This window comes from Carettochelys insculpta, chromosome 33, assembly GCF_033958435.1.
Source record: "Carettochelys insculpta isolate YL-2023 chromosome 33, ASM3395843v1, whole genome shotgun sequence".
Classification (NCBI taxonomy): Eukaryota; Metazoa; Chordata; order Testudines; family Carettochelyidae; genus Carettochelys; species Carettochelys insculpta.
This window is the reverse complement of record NC_134169.1, coordinates 1,561,781-1,567,862: the sequence shown is the minus strand read 5'-3', so window position 1 is coordinate 1,567,862 and position 6,082 is coordinate 1,561,781. Positions and strand designations below refer to the sequence as shown.

General features: G+C 51.7%; 1 non-coding gene across 1 annotated transcript; it reads right to left on the bottom strand.

The window, feature by feature from the left end:
• Positions 1-5,700: 5,700 nt before the first annotated feature.
• On the bottom strand, positions 5,701-5,773 carry TRNAR-UCU (transfer RNA arginine (anticodon UCU)). Its single transcript has one exon. It is a non-coding gene; the product is annotated as a tRNA-Arg (tRNA).
• Between the last annotated feature and the right edge of the window lie 309 nt (positions 5,774-6,082).

Below are 6,082 nucleotides of genomic sequence, written 5' to 3'. Positions count from 1 at the left end.
GCAAGTGTGTCTGGGAGGGGCCCTTCAAGGGAGCGGCTTGCTGTTGAGTCCGCCCTGTGACCCTGTCTGCAGCTGTGCCTGGCACCCTTATTTCGATGTGTGCTACTTTGGCGTGTAGACGTTCCCTTGCTGTGCCTATTTCGATGTGGTGCTGCCCAACGTCGATGTTGCCAGCCCTGGAGGACATGTAGACGTTATTCATCGAAATAGCCTATTTCGATGTAGCGTTCACATGTAGACGTAGCCTGGGTGTGAGGAGCACGGGAGGAACCCCAAAGCCCTTTGTCTGTTACTAAGGCAGGGAGGTGATGCCCTTGATTCTTGTTATTCACCAGCAGGTCTATGGAGCCAAGGGCTCAGCATTAGGTCCTGGGCCACTGAGCACTGGGGAATCCCATTCACAGTGTGTGTTGCCTCCTGGCCCTCTCCTGTCCCAGACCTGCCTCTGCAGAGACACCCCACACTAGTGAGCAACAGCGTTGGCCTGTGCTTGGAGTCTGCCCAGCACAGGAGCTGGGGGGGCAGCAGGCTCAGCTGTGCTAGAAGTAGCATCACACAAGAGGACTGGAACTCAACAAAGCTCAGCAGGATGGTGCCTATAAAGGCTCAGTGAGGATGGGATTCAAGCCCTGCAGAGCACAATGGATTAGCCGTCCATCACCTTCACCACTCGGCCACCTCACCCAACATGCCTGGAACTTTTTCATATGTCCCAACTTCAGCCCTGCCAGGAACCTTTCTGCCACTCACTGGCTGGCCGGGGACACGGGATGGGCAAGTTTGGCCCAACAGGGCTGTGATCACTCATGTCCCCTGCAGAGCTGCTTCCTGGGGTGAGCAGGGGACTGTGGTGCCCTGCCCTGGGAGCAGCACAGCTCAGCCCATGTGTCCCTGCTGGGTGGGTACAGAGCAGGGCCATGGGCAGGGTCTGCAGCCTTTGTGTCTCCTCCTGACATGCTCTGCTCCTTTCCAGCTGCTCCCTTAGCACAGCAGCTCCAGCTGGATTGGCCCCTTCTCTGCCAGGTCAGTCTGTGAGGGGCCGATGGGAGGCAGGTTCAGGAGCAGGCGTTGGCTGGGACTGAACATGTGGGATCAGGCAGGGGCACTTGCCTGGCACAGCTTCTGTTGGCTGAGGAGCAAAGATAGCTCTGTGATTCCCAGCCAGTGACATCAGTGAGGGAAAAGCCTTCAAGTACATGCCAGGAGAGAGTTTCTGTGCACGAGCAGCAATGCATCTGCTCGGCTCTCCTGCTGTACAACAGGGTCTGGTTCAACGTCTTCTGTCACAGGGGTGCTGGGCTAATCAGAGAGAGAGGTTACAGCAGAAAGAGGTGAGCCCCCAGAGGAAGCAGCTGCACTCACGCCTGGGACTTTCTATATCAGCTCTTCCAGATTGCGAATGAGACGTGCAAGATTTAAGTCTGCACCTCATTTGCATTTCCTATTGGCCACATTTCCATGCTGCTTCCTAAAGGGCTGGGCAGTGGAGCCACAGCCTTCCTGTGTAGATGCTCAACAGGAGTCTTTGAAAGAGCTGCGGCTTTTTTGAAAAAAAAAATTCTCTCGTGCAGACGTAGCTGTGGGGAAAAAAGTAGAAAAGCAGAGCCAGGCTCCTGCCTAAACATTTGCAACAGCTTTTAACTCAGAAATGTGTGTGTGTGTAACAGACCACGCAAATCTTTTAACAATTACAGAACATACAAATGTTTAAACTCCAGTTTTATTCTTTCTCCTCACACTTGCTTAAAAAAGTCATTCTCAGCACTATGAAATCTATATCAAAACTTTCGCATGAGAGCTAATCGCTGAGGCCATGGCTACACTTTCAAAATGGAAATGCTAATGAGGCTCTGTCGGGCCACACAGAGGAACCGGGAGCGCAGAGCTGTCACCAGCTCTGCCAACATCATGGAAATCATCAATATGTACTTCCAGGGCCATATCAACCACATCCTGTATACTGACAGGGCCCCCTCCAGGTGCCCCATGAAGGGTCAGCAACCAGGTACTACTGGGAATTGAATCCAGGATCCCCTGCTTACAAGAGGGGTTTTAAGCAGCTAAGCCATGGTGCCTCACTCTCATCAACTCCTCCTTCTGCCCACACCTGACTCCCACCAGCCCCACCTGGGTCTGCTTCGCTCTGCTGGAGTTTTGAGCCTGTCAGACAGAGGAGCTGGGGAAGTTTAACTCCCAAGAGGGGGTGACTCTTTGCAGAGGTCTGTGCTCAAGAATTCGGTGGTGTCACTCAGGGGTGTAAAAAACTGTCCCCCACCTCCGGAAGAAAACAGACCTACTCCAGTGCTCAGATTGTCATGGCAACCACAGGGCTTTTATGGTCCACATTGGTTGGGGAAGGTCCTTGGCCAGTGAAGACCCAGAGGACAGGTGTCCTGGGACTGCTGTATTGGGGAGACTGTGGCCAGCGCTGGAAGCTCCCTAGAAATGGGGAACTGGCGACACCTGAAAGATTAGGTAATCACAGCCCATGACCCAGGTCAACCTTTGTTTTAAACGGAAATGTTTAAGGGCAAGGAGGCCGGGGTGCAGCAGCTTTCGAACCCAAATGGGCTGTTTCTTTGCAGGGGCAAATGTAGGAAATGGAAGGGGGCACTGGAGAAGCTTCGCTCCCGGCCTGACACTGCCTTGGAAAAGAAGGAGCAAAGACCCCACTTCTGTTGGAGAACGTGGGCATTTATCCCAAAGCCTCTCGCATGCTTAGTGAGCGCTCCACCAATTCAGCAAATTCCCCTGTGCCTGAGCATAATTTCTGACTCACCGATCTTATTCCAGAGGCCAAAACGTCCCTGTGGCCGCCCATGGCTACGGCAAAGGGTCGCAAAGGCCGTGTTTGCACAGCTGCGTTCTTCCTGAATAAGCGACTCCAGAAGAGGGATTCCAGAGTTGTTGATTCCGATGTGGCTCAGCTGCACACAACGTGGAGTTTGAAATACTGCTCTGCTATTTGGACATTCAGCATCTACAGACAATGGAGCCGGTTTTGAAGCTCCTGTTTCAAAATAGCTATTTGAACTAGCTCCAATCATGATCCCAGGAGATGCCCAGCCAAGACTCTGCTCTCTCTCTCTCTCTTGCTCTGCGTCCTTTCAGCTCCTGGCCTTAGGCAGGAAAAGTCTCTTCTTGCCCTCAGTTCTAGAGGGGAAAAATTGGGATCTCTGTCACCCTCAGAGAGCAGAAGAGGATTTTCCTCTCTTCAGTTCTTTCCCCACATGCCCCGAGAGGGCAGAAAACAGCCCTTCGCCAGCTCACTGTCCTCCTCAGCACTCTGTCGTGTTATGTCTTTCCACATCAGCTCCATTTGTGCCCTGGACCTATAAATGATCTTCACGTAGCCAGGAAAGGAGGAGCTCTGAATTTCAGCTTTTCCCTTACACAAGGACAAGGGTCCGAGCACTCTGCCACTTGAGCTAACTCCTCTGCCTGGGAGCCCCAAAGCAATTTGGGAGGCCAGGATGGCAAACCCCATGATGGCAGCATCCAGGTCCCCAGGCCGCACGAGCCTGTGGAGGGGCAGGGCATTGATTGCATGGACGACCTGCAGGGGAAGGACATGAGAGAGCACTGGTGAGGGGTGTGCGGGGTGTGCCTGGCCCTCACCCCCGGGATTCTGACTGCTGCTACGCTGCCTGTCAGTGCCTCAAAGTCAGCAGCTTTGAAGCTCCCAAGGTGGCCATTACGCTTATGAGGTGCTACATATGCATCCCAGCACCTCATTAGCCTCCTCCAGCATGCCTGCTTAGCACGCCCCATTGGATGGAGGGGGCTTGTATGGAAGCACCCAGAGAGGAGTTACTGACACTGAACGCAAACCCAGCAATACCTGTTGGATGACGTGGTGTCCATCACTAGGTTCTCCCCTACTTCTTTGTAATCACTGCTGAGGCTCCAGGCAGATGGGAGAGAGCTGCCCTACATGCACAAATCACCTGCATCCCTTAGCAGCGGTAGCTCTGTGGGTGGGAGAAGCCAGGTCTGTGGGGGGCAGCTGTAGGGTGCACTTGGAGAGAGAAAGTAACAGAGAGAAAGCCGTGCTAGTCTATACACTATCCAAACAAAAAAGCAGTGAAGTAGAACTTTAAAGATTAACAAAATAATTTCTCAGGTGAGCTTTCATGGGACAGACCCACTTCTTGAGACCACAGCCAGACCGGAACAGACTCAATATTTCAGGCACAGGGAACCAAAAACAGCAGTCAAAGTTGACAACTTCAAACTCTCTCAGACAAAGAGTTAAGGGGCACAAAACAGACATCAAAACATTCCTGATTCACAAAGCAGTTAGTCTACATTTTAATGGAGTGGGCCATTCTGTTAATGACTTAAGAGTTTGCATCTTGAAGAAGAATTTTCAGTCTGCTTTGGAAAATGAGACTGCTGAACTCTCGTTCATATTCAAATTCGACACATTAACATGTGGTTTGAACTGGGATGCAAATTTTCTGAGATACTATAGGGGCTCTTTTGTATCTATGGCGTCATGTAACGCTTGACTCCCACGCCCCTCACTGCTCTCTGATTTGCTGACCTTGGTAATAATTTTTTTCTGATCTGTCAACCTTGATGACTATTTTTGGTTCTCCGTGCCTTAAATATTGTGTGTGTTCTGCTGTGGCTCTGGTCTGAAGAGGTGGGTCTGTCCCACGGAAGCTCACCTAATAAATTATTTTGTTCATCTCTAAAGTGCTACTTTACTGCTTTTTTGTTCCAGAGAGAGAAAGTTTAATTAAACTCCATTTGTAAAACCACTCTGGACATGGGGAGGAAAAGGAACCAGTGAAGCCGGGTTTGTCCTGCAGGGGACTGAAGATCAATGACTCAAAAGAGAGTGTCTGTCACTTGCGTACAGAGGAACGGCAAAGCCCAGGGCAGGAAGAGGCGAGGGCTTGTGCTGCCAGCGGGAGAGAGCTCACTCCATCAGTCTCCTCAGGCTGAAGGCAGGAGCCTCTTGGGTACCCACAGCTTTGAGTCTCTTCCTTTCCCACAGTGGCCCATTTTCAGGATCTGCTTCTTCTCAAGCAACCCCTTTCTCCTTCTCCACAACCCAACTTCTGTCTGGTACACGCAGGATGTGGCCACACGAGCCTCTCTTTTGCAGGGGCTGTGGGAGTGTGCCACTTCAGAAGATGCTGTGATGTGGAGGGGTACATGTGTGTGTGGCTCACAGAGGGTGTGGGGCTCCTGCTGAGGGTAACCTGGCGACCAGGTAACACCTTTGTACTGCAGACAAAGGGCGAGGTGGAGCCCAAGGAGTTTAGATTGAAACTGGGAAGCTGTTAGTCTGGGCTGGGAGAGACAGAGACAAAGGAGGGGGCCAGGCCTCAGCTCTGGGGGCCCCTCGGGGCCTCCTCTCCCCAACATGGATTGGACTGGCTGTCTCTGCCGGCTGTACTGACACTTCTGTAAGATGCTGCGGCCTGTCGGCTAATAAACCTGCTGTTCTCCTGCTGAGTAAGAGTCACTCCCACCTGCAGACAGGGTGCAGAGCTTGGGGAAGCCTGAAGCCCACCACAGATTTGAATGAGGCAGTGATATTAACATGCAACAAGTCAGTTGCCTAAAGCAAAATCTCGTGCTCTTCAGGAAGCAACCCTAGCACACAATTGCTCAAGGGAGCCCTTGTGGGTTTGAAAGCCCACTTTCTTTTTTTACCTTGAGACTGACAGGAGGGAAAGAGAGCTTCACCCCAGGTGGGATTTGAACCCACAATCCTTGGCTTAGAAGGCCAATGCCTTATCCATTAGGCCACTGGGGTACACAAGTTAGTGGAAGCAATGAGGGATAAAATTCTCTCAAAAAATGTACATTTCTTACCTTGGAAGACAAAAAATTTGCTCTTTCTTTGTGTTTGTTCTTTCTTTGTTGTGAATCTGAGAAACGCCCAGGGACTAACTCTGCAGTAGCAACAAAGGAGTGACCCACACCCAGCTAGATGTTTAGTTACCATCCCTGGCCGTTCACCAGGAAGGGACATGTAGGTGACAGGTTCACAATTGCCATGAAAGGCAGCTGCTCGATGGGCTGTTCGCTCTGAGGTGCCTGGTTCTGAGACACACCCAGGATC